The sequence below is a fragment of the Choloepus didactylus genome, chromosome 7, assembly GCF_015220235.1.
Source record: "Choloepus didactylus isolate mChoDid1 chromosome 7, mChoDid1.pri, whole genome shotgun sequence".
Classification (NCBI taxonomy): Eukaryota; Metazoa; Chordata; class Mammalia; order Pilosa; family Megalonychidae; genus Choloepus; species Choloepus didactylus.
The window spans coordinates 153,603,094-153,622,048 of NC_051313.1; the positions used below are offsets into that span (position 1 = coordinate 153,603,094).

At 35.3% G+C, this 18,955-nt stretch overlaps 1 pseudogene; it reads right to left on the reverse strand.

The window, feature by feature from the left end:
* Nucleotides 1–8,772: 8,772 nt before the first annotated feature.
* LOC119540859 overlaps nt 8,773–18,955 on the reverse strand; it is a 55,082-nt pseudogene continuing 44,899 nt past the window's right edge.

Genomic DNA, 18,955 nt, shown 5'->3' on the forward strand with positions numbered 1-18,955 from the left:
AAAAAGATTGAAATTGTATAAGGCATCGTCTCTGAACACAATGGAATGAAGCTGGAAGTCAATAACAGGCAGAAAACTGGAAAATTCACAAATATATTGAAGTTAAATGACACATTCTGAAACAATAAATGGATCAAAGAAGAAATTATGAGGTAGATCAATAAAAATCTTGAGATGAATAAAAATGAGAATACAACATATCAAAACTTATGTGATGCAGTGAAAGCAGCACTGAAAGAAATTTGTAGCCCTGAATGTTTACACTAAGAATAAGAAAGCTAAAATCAAAGAACTAACCATATACATGGAGGAACTAGAAAAAGAACAGCAAACTAAATGCAAAGCAAGCAGAAGGAAAGAAATAAATATTAGAGCAGAAAAAAATGAAATAGAGAATAAAATAATAATAGCATTAACAAAACCCAAAGTTCAGTCTTTGAAAAGATCAATAAATTTTGCAAACCTTAGCTTGACAGACAGAGAAGAAAGAAAGAAGATGCAAATAAATAAAATCAGAAATGAGAGGGGGAACATTACTACTGACCATACAGAAATAAAAGGGGTCATAAGATGATACTATGAACAACCATATGCCAACACATTAGACAACCTACATTAAATGGATGAATTCCCAGAGATGTACAACCTACACTGACTACACTAAGAAAAGAAAATGACAGACCACTTCCCTATGAATATAGATTCAAAAATCCTCAGCAAAATGCTAGCAAATCAAATCCAACAACACATTGAAAGAATTATACATCATGACCAAGTGGGATTTATTCCAGGTATGCAAGAGTTGTTCAACACAAGAAAAGCAATTATTTAATACAGCACATTAAAAAAAACAAAAGGAAAAAAACCCACATGAGCATCTCAATTGACACAAAAGAGGCAATTGACAATATCCAGCCATACTTTCTTGATAAAAACACTTAGGAAACAAAGGAATAGAAGGAAATTCTCAACATGATAAAGGGTATATATGAAAAACCCACTACTCAATGATGAAAGACTGAAAGCTTACCCTCTAAAGTCTGGAACAAGACAAAGATCTCCATTGTCACCACTGTTATTCAACATTGTACTGGAAGTTATAGCTAGAGCAACTAGGCAAGAAAAACAAATAAAAGATATCCAAATTGGAAAGGAAGAAGTAAAACTTTCACTATTTGCAAATGACATATACTATATATAAAAAGTCCTGAAAACTCTATAGGAAAGCTACTAGAGCTAATATATGAAATCAGCAAACTGCTGGGGCAAAACCTCAACATGCAAAAATCAGTAAAGAGCAATCCAAGGAAACAATTAAGAAAAAAATTCCACTTACAATAGCAACTAAAAAATCTATGAATAAATTTAACCAAGGTTAGGAAGGACCCACTAACAGAAAACTATAAAACATTGGTAAAAGAAATCAAAGATCTAAATAAATGGAAGGACAATCTTTGTTCATGGGTTGGAAAACTAAATATTGTCAGGATGTCAATTCTGCCTAAAATGATTTATCAGTCCAATACAATCCTAATCAAAATTCCAGCATCCTATTTTGCAGAAATGTAAATGACAATCATCAAGTTTATTTTGAAGGAAAAGAGGCCCTGCAATAGCCAAAACAATTTTGATAAAGAAGAGCAAAGTTTGAGGACTCAGACTTCCTGGTAAAGTCACAGTGGTAAAATCAGCATGGCAGTCGGTATTGGCAGAAGGATAGCTATATCGACCAACAGAATTGAATTGGTTGTTCAGAAATAGATACTCACATCTATTGCCAATTGATTTTTTCTTTTTTTTAATTAAATTCAGTTTTATTGAAATATGTTCACATACCATACAATCAACCATGGTGTACAATCAATTGTTCACAGTACCATCATATAGTTATGCAGTCTTCATCCCAATCTATTTTTGAACATTTTCCTTACATCAGAAAGAATCAGAATAAGAATAAAAAATAAAAGAACACCCAAATCATCCCCCCATCCCACCCTATTTTTCATTTAGTTTCTGCCCCCCATTTTTCTACTCATCCATCCACACACTAGACAAAGGGAAAGTGATCCACAAGGTTTTCACAATCACACTGTTATCCCTTGTAATCTACATTGTTATATATACAATCTTCTCCAGTTCATACTACTGGGTTGGAGTTTGGTAATTTCAGGTATTTACTTCTAGCTATTCCAATACATTAAAACCTGAGAGGTGTTATCTATATACTGCATAAGAAGGTCCACCAGAGTGACCTCTCAACTCCATTTGAAATCTCTCAGCCACTGAAACTTTATTTTGTTTCATTTTGCATCCCCCTTTTGGTCAAGAAGATGTTATCAATCCTATGATGCTGGGTCCAGATTCATCCCCAGGAGTCATATCCTGTGTTGCCAGGGAGATTTACACCCCTGGAAGTCAGGATATTGCCAATTGATTTTGGACAAGACTTCCAAGTCCACTTAATTGGGAAAGGATAGTCTCTTCAACAAATGGTACTGGGAGAACTGGATATCAATATGAAAAAGAATGAAGGAGGATCCACCTTTCACACCAAATACAAAAATTAACTCAAAAAAGATCAAAAACCTAAATGTAAGAACTAGATCTATAAAACTCATAGAGGAAAATGTAGGGAAGCATCTTCAGGATCTTGTATTAGGTAATGGTTTCTTAGATTCGACACCCAAAGCAAAGCAATAAAAGAAAAAAAATGGAACCTCATAAAAATTAAGAACTTGTGTGCATCATAGACTTTTTCAAAAAAGTGAAAATACAACCTACTCAATGGGAGAAAATATTAGGAAACCACATATCTGATAAAAGTTTAATATCCAGAATGAAGAAATCCTACAACTCAACATTTAAAAGACAAACAACCCAATAAAAATTGGCAAAAGACTTGAAAAGGCGTTTTTCCAAAGATGATATACAAATGGTTAAAAAGCACATGAAAAGATGATCCACATCATTAGTTATCAGGGAAATTCAGATCAAAACAACAATGAGATACCATCTCACACCCACTAGAATGATTTCTTTCTAAAAAAGAAACAAAATTACAAGGGTTGGAAAGATGTGGAGAAATATTCACTCATTCATTGCTGGTGGGAGTTTAAAAATCTTGCAGACATTGTGGAAGTCAGTTTGACAGCTCCTCAGAAAGCAAAGTATAGAATGACCATATGACCCAGCAATCCCACTACTAGGTATTTACCCAAGAGAATTGAAACTGGGACTCAATCACATATTTGCACACTGATGCAAATAGTGATGCTCATAGCAGCACTATTCACAATTGCCAAAAGATGGAAGCAGACCAAGTGTCCATCAACTGACGAATGGATAAACACAATGTGATATATACATACACTGGAATGTTACTCAGCATTAAAAGTAAATGTAGTTCTGATTCATGAGACAATATGGATAAAGCTTGAAGACATCATGTTGAATGAAATAAGCCAGACACAAAATGACAAATATTGTATGATCTCACTGATATGAAATAACTAGAATAAGAAAACTCATAGAGTTAGAATCTAGAATATAGGTTGCCAGGGACTGGGTTGGGAGTAGGGAATGATGAGTATATACTTAATTTGTACAGAATTTCTATTTAGGTTGATTGTAAACTTTTGGAAATGGATGGTGTTGGTGGTAGGCAATATTGTGAGTGTAATTAAAAACACTGAACTATATATGTGAATGTGGTAAAGGCAGAAATTTTAGGTCATATATATGTTAGTAGAATAAAAATTAAGATAAAACGTAAGACTATACAACCCATTGAACTCTACTGGAAATGAAGAACTATAGTTAGTAACATTTTTAAATGTTCTTTCATGAATTATAACGAATGTACTTCACTAATGTAAAGTGTTAATAATAAGGTGATATATTGGAACTCTGTATTTTATGTATTTTAGGCATGATATTTCTATAAACCTACAACTTCTCTAGCAAAAATAAAAAATAAAAAAGATAAGAGATAGTAACTGTGAAGTGGTCAGTAAAAATTAGTTGTTACAATAATTCTTGGCACATCAAAAATTTAAAGCATCAAAACATCTGACAAGTATTCCTCAAAACTGTCAAGTTCATCATAAAAAAGGAAAATCTGAGAAAGTTCAGGCTCTCTAGAGGAGCCTAAGGAGACATGGAGACTGAATGTCATGTGCTATCTTTGTTGGGTCCTGGGACAGAAAAGGGACATTAGGAAAAAACTAAGGACATATGAGTAAACAGTTTAGTTCGTTATTTAAGACACTCAATTGGCCATAGATGGGCAGGTTTATTTCTGACACTCAATTCTATTCCATTGACCTATCCACACAAATATCCTAATGATTGTTTGGGCTATTCTGGGTCCCTTGAAATTCCACATGAATTTATGGATTAGTTTTCCATTTCTACATAAAAAGACCATTGGAATTTTAATAGGGAGTGCATTGAGTCTGTAGATCACTTTGGGGAATGTTGTAATTTTAACAATATTAAGTCTTCCAATCCATGAAAATGAGATGTTTTTCTCTTTATTTTCTTTCAGCAATGTTTTGCAGTTTTTGGTGTAAAACACTTTCACCTCCTTGGTTTAATTTATTCTTAGGTATTTTATTATTTTGGCTGTTATTGTAAAATGAATTGCATTTTTAATTTCCTTTTTTGATTGTTCATTGCTAGTGTATAGAAATAGATTTGATTTTTGTGTGTTTATCTCATACCCTACAACTCTGCTGAAATTGTTTAATAGGTCTAATCATTTTTTTCTGGAATCTTTAGGATTTTCTATATTTAAGATTATGTATTTATGAATAGGGATAGTTTTAATTCTTCCTTTCCAATTTGGATACATTTTACTTCTTTTCTTGCTTAATTGCTGGGGCTAGAATTTCCAGAACAATGTTGAATAGCAGTCACAAAAGTGCTTGTCTTGTTCCTGATCTTTGGGAGAAGATTTTCAGTCGTTCACTATAGTATTATGATGTTAGCCATGGCTTTTCATTAATATCCTTAATCAGATTGTGGTCATTCCCTTCTATTTCTTGTTTGTTAAATGCTTATGCCAGGAAAAAAAATTGTTCAATCTTGTCAAATGCTTTTCCTGAATCAATTGAGATGATCCTGTGATTATTTTCCTTAATTCTGTTAATGTGATTTATTACATTGATTTTCATATGTTGAATCACCCTTGCATTCCTGAAACAAATCCCCGTTAGTCTTGATGTATAACTCTTTGAATATGCTTCCAGATTTGATTAGTTAGTATGCTGTTGAGGGGTTTAACCTCTATATTCTTAATGGATATTGGTCTGTAGTTTTCTTTTCTGGGATGTCTTTGTCTGGATTTAGTTAGTATCAGGATGATGTTGGTCTTAAATGAATTTGGAATTTGGACGATTTTGAGACCGATTGGCATTAATTCTTCTTTAAATGATTATGGTAAAGTTCACCAGTGAAGTCATTTAGTCCTGGGTTTTCATTCTTGGGAGGTTTTTAACTACTGATTCGATCTCTTTACTTGTTTTAGAGATGTTCAGATGTTCTATTTGTTGTTGGTTATCTAGTCTTCTGATATACAATTGTTTATTCTTATAATCCTTTTTATTTCTGTAAAGTCAGTAGTAATGTCTTCCTTTCAAGTCTTATTTCAGCAGTTAAAGTCTTTTCTCTTTTTCTTGGTCAATCTAACTAAAGTTTTCTCAATTTTGTTGATCTTTCCAGAAAAGCAACTTTTAAGTTTCATTTATTTTCTCTATTGGTTTTTTATTCTGTATTTTGGTTATCTCTGGTATAATCATTATTATTTCCTTCCTTCTGCTGACTTTGGGTTTAGTTTGTTCTTCTTTATCTAATTCCTTAATGTGTTAGGTTATTGATTTAAGACCCTTCCTCCTATTTAACATAGGTGTTTACACCATAAATTTCCTTCTAAGCACTCCTTATGCTGCATCCCATAAGATTTGGTATGTTTTGTTTTCATTTCCAATAATCTCAAAGTATTTTCTAATTTCCCTTGCAATTTATTCTTTGACCCATTAGTTGTTTGAGTGTTGTGCCGGTTTGTATATTTTATGTCCCCCAGAAAAAGCCATGATCTTTTGATCCAGTCTCATGGGATGCTGAGATTAGGAGTTGTTTCCATGGAGATGTGACCCATCCAACTGTGAGTGACACCCTTGGTTAGGGTGTGACCTCTGATTGAATGTTTCCATGAAAGGGTGTCCCTGCCCATTCAGTGTGGGCCTTGATTAGTTCACTGGAGTCTTATAAAGGGGCTCACAAACAGAGGAACTTCAGAGCAGCTGCAGCTAAGAAAGGACCAAATGTCCCAAGAGCAACACTTTGGAGAATGCCATTTTGAAATGCAACCTGGGAGCAAGCAGGTGCCAGCCATGTGCCTTCCAAGCTAACAGAGCTTTTCTGGATGCCAGTAGCCATCCTTCAGTGAAGGTACCCTATGTTGATGCCTTACTTGGACACTTTATGGCCTTAAGACTGTAACTTTGTGACCAAATAAACCCCCTTTATAAAAGCCAATCCATTTCTGGTATTTTGCCTAACAGCAGCATTAACAGGCTGGAACAAGTGCATTGTTCAATTTCCACATATTTGTTAATTTTCCAGTTTTCTTTCTGTAATTTATTTCTAATTTCATTCCATTATGGTCAGAGAAGATATTTTGGATGATTTCAGTCTTTTCCACTGTATTGAGACTTGTTTTGTTTCCTATATAGTCTATCTTGGAGAATGATCCATGTGCACTTGAGAAGAATGTGTATCATGCCTATCTGTCAGATCTATTTGTTTTACACAGTTGTTCAAGTCCTCTATTGTCTTATTGATCTTCTTTCTGGTTGTTCTGTCCATTATTGAATGTTGGGTATTAAAGTCTCCAATTATTATTATAGAACTATCAATTTCTCCCTTCAGCTCTGTCAATTTTTGCTTCATATATTCTGTGTCTCTGTTGTTAGGTGTGTATATGTTTATAATTGTTACATCCTTTTGATGGAATGACCCTTTGAACTATAAATAATATTTGTCTTTGGTTCTAGTGACATTTTTTCGACTGTGTTGTCTGATATTAGTATATCCACCCCAGATCCCTTTTGGTTACTATTTCTGGGGAATGCTTTTTCCATTCTTTCACTTTCAAGCTATTGTCTATCTAAAATGAGACTCTTGTGGAAAGCATATAGTTAGATCATTTTTTAATCCATTTTGCCAATCCCTGCCTTTTAATTAGAGAGTTCAATCCATTTACACTTAAAGTAGTTACTGATACAGGAGGAAATATTTCTATTTTGCTATTTGTTTTCTATATGTCATAACTTTTCTATTTTTCAATTCCTCCCTTACTCTTTCATTTTTTTGTTTAATTGACATTTTATAGATACTGCTTGATTCCTTTTTCATTTCACTTTATGAATAAATTTTTAGTTATTTTCTTACTGGTTTCCCTGGGATTACAATTAAACTCTTAAACTTATAACAATCAATTTTGAATTAATATCACCTTAGCTTCAATAGTATTCAAAAATTCAGCTCCTGGACAGCCCCATCATTCTCCCTTTAATTTGCTGCTGTCAAAAATTACATTTTTATACCTTGTGTGCCCATTAACATAGATTTATAATTATTTATTATTTATAACTATTGTTTTATGCATTTTTCTTTTAAATCATATGGGAAAATAAGCTATTACAAATAAAAAGTACCATAATACTGACTTTTGTATTTATCTGTGTAATTACCTTTGCCAGTGTCCTTAATATCTTCCTATGGCTTCAAGTTACTGTCTAGTCTTTTCATTTCCACTTCAAGAAATCACTTTGTCATTTCTTCTAGTGACAAAATCCATCAGCCTTTGTTTATCTGGGATATCTTATTCACTTTTGAATAGTAGTTTTGCCAGATATGAAATTCTTGGTTGACAGTTTTCTTCCTTACGGCACTTTAAATATGTCATCCCACTGTCTTCTGGTCTCCATGCCTTCTGCTTTGAAATTGGCTGTTAATCTTATTAAGTATCCCTGTACCTGATAAATTGCTTCTCTCTTGTTGCTTTCAAAATTCTTTCTTTCTCTTGTAATATGTCTCCATGTGAAACTCTTTGCATTTATCAGTCTAGGAATTGGTTGACCTTCTTTTAAGTGCAGATATATGTCTTTTATCAAATTTGGAATATGTTTGCGATTATTTCTTTTTTATTACTCATGATTTATTAATATTCAGATTGAAAAAGGAGCTTTAGAGCCACAAGTTATGCTAATTGGCACATCTGCTTTATTTATTTATTTTAAAAACAAACTGGTTTTGGAATTTTTTTCCTTTTTGCTCATTCCATCACATTGAAAATGAGAAAAAGAAAAATAGTTTTGAATTCACTTGATATTTTGGACTCCTCAGATGAACGGAACATTGCACACATATTTGGAATGGAGAGAGATAGAAAGGAAAGTCAACTACCACAGGGCCACATGCACCAGATTAAAGAACTTGGATACAGTGTAAGAATTTCCCAAACTTATCAGATCATCATTACCAAAAATTCATCATAACAACACCAAGAAATGAAAAATTTTTAAGCCACACTATTTTGCTTGCGAACTTTCCTGCTTTAAAAAAAAAAAATGTTTGCTACACAGAGAGAAAGAGGGCTAGCAGGTGGAAGAGGACAGATTCACAGACATGAGCATGACAGGAAGGGAAATTTCAGAGTGGAGTTGGTCAGGAGAGGGGGTTGGGTCATAAAAAGTCATTTCTTACACTTCAGACATGTTCTTGCTCCACCTCATGTTCTTCTCCTTTACCCTCATCCTGCTGGGCACTTTCCTTGGGTTTGGTTTCATCTACAGCTTCTATCTTCTCTTCAGCTTGGCTGCTCTCCACAGTGTCTGTTGGAGCATGGACTGATGCCTTGATGACAGTATCCTCTGCAGCAGCAGTAACAGCAGCAGGTATGTTGGCTTGCTTAGTCTTTTCCTTGGCTGAGTGTCATCAGCCTTGGAGGGTGGTGAGTTATCAGTGGAAACTTTAGTGGCATTTCTGTCTCAGAGGAGCCAGTCTTGTACTTGAAGGGGCAGTAGCCTGCAAGGCTGCTAGCTCCATGGTAGCCATCAGGGGCACCCTCCCTCTTCTCCTCAGAAGGAGTTTCTCCTGCTTTATCAGTATCCTCAGGCTTGGGACCAGTGACTGAGGTGGCTTCAGTGGTGGCGGTGGGTGGGGGGGGCTTCTTTCTCTTTCTTTACTCCCATCAACAATAGGGGCTTCATCCTTCTTCTCATTCATTTCAGCCTCAGTACATTGGGCATCCCCCTTCTTCTAGCCTTTGAATTTTTTCCTTGCTATGTGTTCATGAAAGCTAGCCTGAATTTTGCTGACAGCCTTCTGAGTGTTTTCTTCTGGTTTGATTCCATCTTGTTCAATCTTTTGTTCCTCATCATTATTTTCAAACTGGTTCTTCTCATATAGTATACACACACACACACACACAAAACAGGGCAGTTAGCAGCAACTAAGTTCCACAGCTGTCACTCATCACACATGCTCGCTCTCTGTCTCTTGCTCTCACTCTTTCCCTTCTTTTCTCCTTCTCATCCCTCTCTCTCCTCCTTTCTTCCCCCTTTCTCTCTTCTTCCCCTATTTGTCTTTTTCTTCCCTCACTCCCACCCATTATTTCTTCAAATATTCTTTCTGTCCTTTTCTCTCTCTCCTCTCCACTGAAGGACTAAAATTATGCATATGTTGGTATGCTAGATGGAGTCCCATGGGTCTCTTAGACTCTGTATATTTTCCTTCATTGTTCTTTCTTTCTGTTCCTTAGACTGGATAATTTCAGTTGACCTATCTTCAAGTTTGCTGCTTCTTTCCTTTGCCTGCTCTAATATATTATTGAAATCTTCTAGTGAGTTTTTCCTTTAAGTTATTGTACTTTTCAGCTCTGGAATTTCTATTTGGTTTCTTTTTCATAATTTCTTTTTGTTGATATTCTATATATGTTGAGATATCATTCTCCTGGTTTCCTTTAGCTCACTGTCCATGGTTTCCATTAACTTTTTGAGCACATTTAAGATAGTTGATTTAAAGTAGTTGTCTAGTAATTCCAATGTCTCTGCATAATCAGGGACAGTTTCTGTTAATTACTCCTGTGAATGGGCCATACTTTCTTGTTTCTTTGCATGATTTTCCAATTTTTGCTGAAAATTGGACATTTTACAAATTATAATATGTTAACTCTGGAAATCATATTTTTCCCATTCCCCAAAGTTTGCTGGGGGGTTGATTACTGAAGACTGTAGTAGTCTTTTGGTTTAGCGATTTTATAACTGTTTTTGTAATGTCTATACTCTATGTCATATCTAGCTTCTGAAGTCTCTGTTCTTTTTTCTGGTAGTCAGCTAATGATTTGGCAAAGACTTCCTTGAATGAGAAAGAAAGGGAAAAGAAAGGAAAGAAAGAAAGAAAGGGAAAAGAAAGGAAAGAAAGAAAGAAAGAAAGAAAGAAAGAAAGAAAGAAAGAAAGAAAGAAAGAAAGAAAGAAAGAGAGTAAAGGAAGAAAGAAACCTCTGTCAAGTCTGTGCACATTGGCTTTTTCTTAATTCAATATTCACTTGGTTCTACAAACCTGTGTCTATTTTTCCAAGTACTGACAAGGTTGATTGTGACCAGTTTTTCTCAATTTTTCAGTGTTTCTATAAAAAGACAGACCTTTGGGGCTAACTACGATTTTCATTGAAATCATTCTCATACTCCTTTCTGAAAAAAAATGTTCATACAACATACCATTTATATCACTGATTCAGAATTTACTTTCTGTATCAACCGCTATAGAGAGAAAAACACTTTACTCTTTCTATATATATATACACACACACAGACATATATATATGTGTACATATGTGTATACACATATAATTATATATGTGTGTTTGAAATATTGGTATTTTGTCTCTGGTTAAAATAAAAATAAAAATAAAAATCACCTTATTCTCTGTAAGTTTTACTTTTATCTTAAAGGGAAGGATTGTCTACTGAACATAAATAGCTCTATTCCTCTAAGTAAATAATTTATTCTCACATATGCACTTTGGAAATTTTATTGTACTTATTACTTGATTTCACCATTTTAAAATTCTTTATTTAAATTTAATAGCATTGACCTGATAATTGCATTTTAATGACTATTTTGTGTTTCTGTCAAATGTTATTGGATTTCCAACTATGGGAGTGATATAAATCTTTTTTTTAGTGCAATGTTAAAAGTAATATATGAAGTAAATAATAGTAAATCTGATAAGAGAATTTGGCAAAAATCATATAGGCAATGTATGAATGACCAAAGTTAGAGAAACACAGCCCAAACCTTAGTTGACAGATTATGGTGATTGGAGAGTTGCAAAGAGGAAGTGCCTAAGCCTCAACTGAGCTGATCAAATGGATGTCTTTTTAACATTTTAGCTCTTTTCTCCTGTCCTGTGTATGTATCTTTCTTCTGACAATAAAAATGTACATTGCTCATTGAATGTGAAAAAAGTAGTGATATATGGTATGACACCTGGGCTTTAATTATGCACAAATGAGGGATTTTAATCTTTCATAGGAATTGAGAGCCTTTGAGATTTCGTTTAATAGCTTGGACTGCCAACTTGAGTTCAATCTTTGTTAGTTACTGGTTGTGATACAGAAGGGAAATAAAAAACAAAAAACCAGATACACAATAGCCAGGGTTTCTTAACTTTGGCACCACTGAAAATCTGGGCCAGATAATTCTTTGTTGTTGGACTGTCCTGTCCATGTATAGCCACACCCCTAGCCATTTGATGCCAATTGCATACTCTCAATTGCAACAACCAGAATAATGCAAGACATTGCTAAATTCAAATGTCCCCTGACAGTAGGAATAAAATGACTCCTGGATAAGATGTACAAAAACTGTTTTTAAACAATTGAACTGAAACTAGAAAAAGAAGAACAAACTAAACCCAAATTAGCAGAAGGAAGAAAAGAATAAAGATTAGAATGGAGATAAAGGAAATAAAGACTAGAAAAACAATATAGAAAATTAAAAAAAAAAAAACAAAAGTTGGTTGCTTGTAAAGATCAATAAAACTGACAAGTCTTTAGCTAGACTGAAAAAGAAAAAAAGAGAGGAGACACAGATAACTAAAATCAGAAATGAAAGTAAAGGTTGCCACTGTCCTTGGGGAATTAAAAAAATTATAAAGGAATATAATGAACAATTATGATGAAACTGACAAATCCGTAGAGTGAAATACAAACTCTCAAAACAGACACAAGAAGAAATAGATGATCTGAATAGATCTGTAATAAGTGAAGAGATTGAATCATTAATCAAAAATCTATTCACAAGGAAATGCCCAAAGCCAGATGGCTTCACCACTAACTTCTACCAAACATTTAAAGATGAATTAATACCAATACTTCACAAACTCTTCCAAAAATTAGAAGAAGGAACACCTCCCAACTCATTTCATGCAGCCAGGATTACTTGTATACCAAAACCAGACAAAGATATCACAAAATGAGGAAACTATAGACCAATACCTCTTATGAATACAGATGCAAAAACCCTCCACAATATACTAGCAAACTGAATGCAGCAACATATAAAAATATTATACACTATGACCAAGCAAGATTTATCCCATGAGAAAAGTTGGCTTAACATCCAAGAATCAGTTACTGTAATACATCAAATCATAGATTTAAAAACAAAAATCACATGATCAACTCAATAGATGCAGAGAAAGTATTTTACAAAATTCAACACATTTTCATGATAAAAAGCCTTCAACAAACTAGGAATAGAAGGAAAACTCCTCAACCTGATAAAAAAAAAATCCACAGCTAATGTGATAGTGGTGAAAGTCTCAACTCTTTCTCCTTAAGATTGGGAAAATACAAGAAGGCATGCTCTCATCATTTCTATTCAACAATATACTGGAGGTTCTAGCAGGGCAGTAAGACAAGAAAAAGAAACAAAAACCATCCAGATTGGAAAGGAAGTAAAACTATTGCTATTCACAGATGGCATGATATTGAATGTAGGAAATCCTAAGAAATCCACTAGAATCTATTAGAACTAATACAAATTCATCAAGGTTGTAGGATGCAGGATCAATATACAAAGATTAATTGCTTTTCTATGCACTCAAAATGAATCACCTGCATATGAAATTGAGAAAACAATTCCATTCACAATAACATCAAAAAGAATAAAATACCTAGCAATAAATTTAACAAAGTGCAAAACTTACCCTGAAAAATGTTGCTGAAATAAATTAAAGAGATCTAAATAAATTGAAGAGCATCCCATGTTCATGGATCAGAAAGCTTAATATTAAGATGGCAGTATTCCCTAAAGTGATCTACAAATTCAATGCAATCCCTATGAAATTTCCAAGCCTACTTCTTAGTAGAAATAAACAAATTGATTCTAAAATTCATATGGAATTGAAAAGACCCAAAATATTTAAACTACTCCTGAAGAAGCAGAATAAAGTAGGAGGACTCATATTTCCCAGTTTCAAAACTTACTACAAATCAAGACAGTTTGGTACTAGCACAAAGATATTTAGACCAATGGAACAGAACTGAGAGTCCAGAAATAAGCCCATTCATCTACAGTTGGCTGCTTCTGACAAGTGTCTCAAGACAAATCAAAGGGGAAAGAATAATCTTTTCAACAAATGGTGCTGGGAGACAACTGGATGGCCACATGTAAAAGAATGAAGATGTACCCTTACCTTACCTCATCTAAAAAATTAACTCTAAATGAATCAAAGATCTAAATGAAAGAGCTAAAACTATAAAACTCTTAGAAGAAAACACTGCAGCAAATATTCATGACTTTGGATTTGGCAATGGATTTTTAGGTATGACACCAAAACTACAAACAACAAAGGAAAAAATATATTACTTGGACTTCATCAAAATTGATAACTTTAGTCTTTCAAAGGACATCATCAAGAATGAAAAAAGACAACCCACAGAATAGGAGAAAATAGTTGTAAATCATATATCTTCTATGGTACTTGTATCTACAATATGTAAGGAACACACACTAATAACCCAATTAAAAATGGGCAAATAATCTGAATGAATTTTTCTCCAAGATAGATACACAAATTGCCAACAAGAACAGGAAAAGGTGCTCAGCATCATTTGTCATCAGGGAAATTGAAGTTGAAACCATAAAGAGATATCACTTCATACCCACTAGGGCGTCCAGAATCAGAAAGTCAGATAATAACAATTGTCGGTAAGAATGTGGAAAAAAAATCATGTACTGCTGGTGGGAAAGTGAAATGGTGCAACTGTTTTGGAAAACAGCCTGACAGTTCCTCCAGCTGTTAAACAGAGTTACCATATGACCTAGTAATTCAACTCTTAAGTATATATGCAGGAAAAATTAAACCGTATGTCTATGCAAAATCTTGAACATGAATGTTTATAGCAGCATTATTAAAAACCAAGAGATGGAAACAACCCAAAAGTCCATCAGTGACTAATGGATAAAGAAAATGGAATATTATTTGGTCATAAGAAGGAGTGAAGTATGGATACATGCTACAACATGGATGAATCTTGAAAACATTTTGCTAAGTGAAAAAAGCCAGTAACAAAAGACCACATGGTATATGATTTCACTTGTATGAAAGTCCAGAATAGAGAAATCTATATATACGGAAAGTAGATTAGTGGTTTCTTAGGGTTAGAGGTGGGGATAATGGTGTGGGGGGGTGGAGTGGGGACAGCAGGATAGGAGGGTGAGAGCTAAAGGGTGTACTGCGTTTTTTTGGAGGGAGGGGGATGATGAAAATGATTTAAAACTGACTGTGGTGATGGTAACATATGTATCTATGAATAACTAAAAGCTATTAAATTATACACATTAAATGAGTAACTTTTATGGCATGTGACTTACATCTCAACAAAGCTATTTTTTTTTTTAAAGAATGATTGAGATCTGGGGTAGTGTATATTGGTCCTTCCAGAAGCTTGGCAGTGAAAGGAAAGAGGGCAATAGAGCAGTCTCTTAAGAAGAGACAGATGGTTAAGGAAATTTTATTCTGACAGAAGAGGCTTGAGCATGTCTGTAGCCAAGAAAGGAAGGAGTCAGGGGAAAGAAGTTGAAGAGAGACAGTGATGGTCATTGATGTTTCAGAACAGATGGAAAGTGATGGGATCTTTGGAGAGGGCTCTTCCTTGCACCTAGGTGTAAAGGAATTAAGATATTGTGGTAGGAATATTGTGGACCCTGTTCAAGGAAAGACTCATTGACCAGTGGGGGAATGACATAGACGTCCTCCAGCCTCAGCCCTTCAGGGTCTGCCTCACCCGAGGTCCTGCCTTCCTGAGTCAGCCTGTTTCTGACAACCCAACCTGCCACAGATACCTATATAGGTAATTTTAGAAGGGAAAGGGAGAATTTGGGGGAACCAACTAAAACTGTGGATGTGAGTGGATCCCTTGAAAAAGTGAATGTAGCAGAGATTAGAAATAGCAGAGATTAGATTAGAGATTAGAGATCAGCAGGAGATTGAGAGATCCACAGCTGGTTTGAATTCTGTTCATTCAACCTGCAGGCATTGAACATCTACTTCATGCAGGGTGTGCAATTTTTGTATTTTGGCAGTTCTGCCTGCAGATCACTTTCACAGCTTCTGACCACATTCTGGTGCAAGTGGAAATGTGATACTCAGTGACACTGTTTAACTTTAAACTCTAATATGACGGCTTGCGTTTACTCAACACTCCAAAAAGTAAAACAATTAAAACCCTGGGAAACTCTGAAATTGCTGCTGTGGAATATAAATATTCATAGAGCTCAGAATCTTTGCTGCCAAAGTATATCTTGAAGCACCAAATGTTTGTATTCTGAATCCAGGTGTAAAGAGAAGTGTGCAGGAAATCTAAGTCAAATGCTTTATCTTCCGAGGGAACTGTATGCCAAATATAAAATAGAAGCTTACTTAAGTCCTTCTATATTACCTAAAACACTTGTCGAACAGATCGCCATCATTATCTTCTGGCCTAAAGCCCTCTCTTTAAAACAAAGTGAAGCTATTACTATCCAGGCAGATTTTACCTGCCAGCCTCACCCACCTCACCCCACCCCAATCTGGGTTTGTATAAACTCCTGCTACCCGCCAAACTTCACCTAAGGCTTCAGGGCAGAGTCACTGAATCACGGTTCTTCAACTGTTGAAACATGTTTTGTATTTTTAAAACACCAAAATATTGAATTAGGTTAAGTTACTAGGGCGACAGTAGCTCGGTAAGAGCCAGATAATATATCATAAACAGAGGGCGATCAGGATGTGTAAGAGGGCATCAGAGGCTGCTGCTTAGGCTGCTAATTGCCATGTATGGAAGGTTTGGCTACCGAATGGTCACATGATTCCGTCTCCTACCGCGGGCACCGAGGGTGTGGCCTGTGACATCTGGATATTCATCCCCAACCTTCTTCAAGAACTGCAGCTTCTTTTTTAAGATCGGTTTTCAAAAACGTTTTCTTCCATTTCTCTTTGAATTATTTATATTCTCTTTAAAAAAAAAAAATTGCCAAAAATGTCATTCTTTTTTCACACAATCTGAGCACTACTCTATATTAAAAATGACAGATTCAGGAAAAGTCCTGCAAACATTCTACAAAATAGGAGCGAGGGGAGCGCACACTTATTGAACAGGGATCCTATACCAGGCACTCTCTTTTCGTAATTTCATTGTAGTCTCAGAATGACTTTGTTAGATGTTTTCCCCATTTTCCAGATGAGAAAATTGAGGCACAGTAATACATGCCCCATGTCACATTTTCAGTATTTTTCATGATCATTTTCTGCCAACGTTTCCCCCAGTGTAATGCAGCTTCTCTCCAAGGTTAGACTGAAAATCATTCTTAATGGTCATAAAGGAAAGAACTTCTACAACTTAACTCCAGGAAGTTCTTTCTCATAGCTAGCCTAAATTCCTTAGCAAATTATTCTCTTTTTATCCTGCTCTATTCTCAGTGAGATTGAGTCTGGTGGATCACCATCTCAGACATAAAACATTTTACCTGTTTATAACTTTCCAGTCTGTGGTCTTGGCTAACAGCTCCCAACTCCTGTCATCTTCTTTAGAATGAAGACTTTTTGATCCTTGAAGCTTCTGCATTTTTTTCCCACTGCACATCTTCTAAGTATGGTGAAATGCAGAGGGCAGATTTTGAACACAGAGAGATTTAGGCTTAGAGCCTGAATTCTGTCACTCACAGACTGAGTGACATGGAGCAAGGACTTTATCTCTGAGCCCGAGTCTCCTCGTTTCTAAAATAACAATAATAGCACCTAACCTTGTGGCATAGGTGTACAGGTTAAAAAATTATAGGTATAGCACCTGGGACATGGTGTGTGTAATGCAGAATTGTGGTATAACATGGACAATTGCACTAAGGGTAACCAGATATGTACAGGTGACACAGAGATTGCCAGGTTATTTTTGGAGATTCACTTTGCTTTATAGCAAGATCCTGGTCTGTGGTCTCTAATAGGGCACTCTAAATGCTCACTCCATGGACACATTGAGAACCCCACTGGCATGGTCCGCAATGCATCACCTCAACAAGCTTTGCACCAGTTTTTGTCTCAGAGTTTATAGGAGAAGCTGACATGACCATGTAATGCTTATCAGCTCTGTGTGACAGAACCAGGCCCCTTTTGAATGCTGTCTGGGTGTTTCAGATGTGCTGCCAGGGCAGGGGATCCTTGTTGCAAGGACTCTTGGGGCTCAGCATTAGCTCTGGACCTTCATGCACCTTATGCAGCCATGCTGGCTGACTCGTGCAGGCTCCAAGGACATTGCTAGATACACAATAGAATAGACCAGGTGAGGACAATGGGGAAGGTGGGGGGAGATTGTCCATTATTACCTCCTGCTGTAACTTTCAAGTATTTTTTAATTATGTGAATGTAAGAGCCATTCAAAAATGATTCAAATGTTAAAATATGTATTTCACATATGGAGCTCTGGAGAATTTGTTTTGGTGCCAAGAGGCTGTAGGGAATGCCAAAAATCATGAGGAGATTTTGCCATATGTGGAGTTGGCCTCCAGGCAACCTGTTCAAGGGGTTCTGAAACATTTTGCAGGGTCAGGCTCGGATGTGATTTAAACATGTGGAAAGCTCTTTATGCGCCTTTTGTGTAAAAATTAAAAATTAAAAATTAAAAAAAAAAAACAAAAAACCTGAACCATTTGATCCTTCAGAGGGGAGGACAGTGTACTATTAAAATTCTCATCCCAGTGGTGAGGTGTGGGGCATTTGAAGACAGTTCTCAACTCTAAGAGGATTTATAGAAGATGATTCTAAAGACCCCTCAAGAAAGGAATTAATGGCTCAAGACACAATCACCAAAATTAGTACATAATGACAAAGTTCCTCCTGTTATCTCTCAGAATGTACCTCTTCAAAAAAAAATTATAAGAAGCAAAGAGAGATGAAAACCAATGTGAAATAGTTCCCAATTGGCCACAGAACACATCCGGTGAAACATCAAGCAAGTTGTAATACGATTAACCAAAGACTGAAAAAGCCTTTAAGAAATGGAGAGGTACCTCTGGAATTGTCTGAATTTCCAAGTAACTCTGTTAATGATCTGCTAAAAATAAAAGAGTTCATCGTTTCCTGATGCTGTTGGAAAATAATGAGACCTCGCTAGTCTTTCTCATCAGCTGTCAGTCTTTGCTTCTCCTACTTGAGTTTGGATTTATTATAGTGTATTGAGTGTTAACCAATTATCATCTGAGTCTTGCAAATCTCCTGAATGTTAACAGTTTGGAATTCTTGTTCAGGTGAATTTATTATATGACACTGTATGCTGGTTATTCATAAGTGGAAAATACTGTATCCTAACTTTCACTAACTCTCTAGGCTCATCTTCTCCTCTGCTGT